Genomic DNA, 1,135 nt, shown 5'->3' with positions numbered 1-1,135 from the left:
GATTCAGTTACTGGGGTATTTGGGTGGGTGTGTCAGAGACAATAAGATTGGCACAGGATAGAGCTGGGTTTAAGACTATTGTACATAGGGTCGTTATGAGTTGCAGGTGACTCCACGGCACATAACACCACCACCAAAAAAAAAAAACATGACTAACCTTTTCACTCAGCATTATCCTTTAAATTCATTCATGTTGTAAACATTTATATATTTCTTATCTTCTTATAATAGTAAAGGGTATATAAATCCACTCTATATCCATTGTGTGAATGTACCATAATTTCTTTAACCATTCATCTGTTGATGAAGAGATAAATGGTTTCCATATGTTCATCTGTTGTTGGACAAATGAGTGGTATCCACCTTTTTATTGTAGATAATGCTGTAAAATATATAATTAGGCTTTTGTAGGTCCTATCAACAACGCTGATTCATCACTGATGTATGGAAGATTGAAATCTTATCCAAGGACACACCATCCTCATACTTTTTGGCATTGACTATGGGACAGATCATCAACTGTTGTTGTTTTGTGCCATTGAGTCACCTACAACTGATAGTTACGCTTTGTACAGCCGCTCTGAACCCTTCCCTGTACTGAGCCAGTCTCACTAATACAGAGACACACTAACCCCCATTGTCCCAGTTGCTGTTTTAATCCATTTTATCTGGGTTCTTCTTCTAATGAACCACTCCTCCACCCTTCGGAATATGATGACCTTCTCCAAGGACTGTTCTCTCCTGATCTCATGCCCAAAGTATGTGAGATGGATTTCAAAATCCTAGCGTCCAAGGAAAGACTTAGTTTTATCCTGTCCCAGACAGGCTTATTTTTTTTTTCTTCTTGGCAGTCCATGGTATGTTCAAGACTTTTCTCTAGCACCACAACTTGAAGGCATTGACTCTTCTCTGTCATCCTTAGTCATTGTTTAGCTCTCTGAACCATAGCAAGTAATTGTGAGGACCATGGCCTGGATAAGGTGCACCTTAGCCTCTAGACTGACATCTTTGCTTTTAAGCACTCCGGAGAGTTTCCTGACAGGACATTTTCCCAAAGCAATTCAGCTTTTAATTTCCTGAGTGCTGGTGCCAAGTGTGTTAATTGTGGAGTCAAGCAAGTTGTAATTGCTAACAA

Source organism: Elephantulus edwardii, unplaced genomic scaffold (genome assembly GCF_000299155.1).
Source record: "Elephantulus edwardii isolate Elephantulus edwardi_28Jun2011 unplaced genomic scaffold, EleEdw1.0 scaffold00188, whole genome shotgun sequence".
NCBI classification, from domain to species: Eukaryota; Metazoa; Chordata; class Mammalia; order Macroscelidea; family Macroscelididae; genus Elephantulus; species Elephantulus edwardii.
This window is presented reverse-complemented; position numbering follows the sequence as displayed.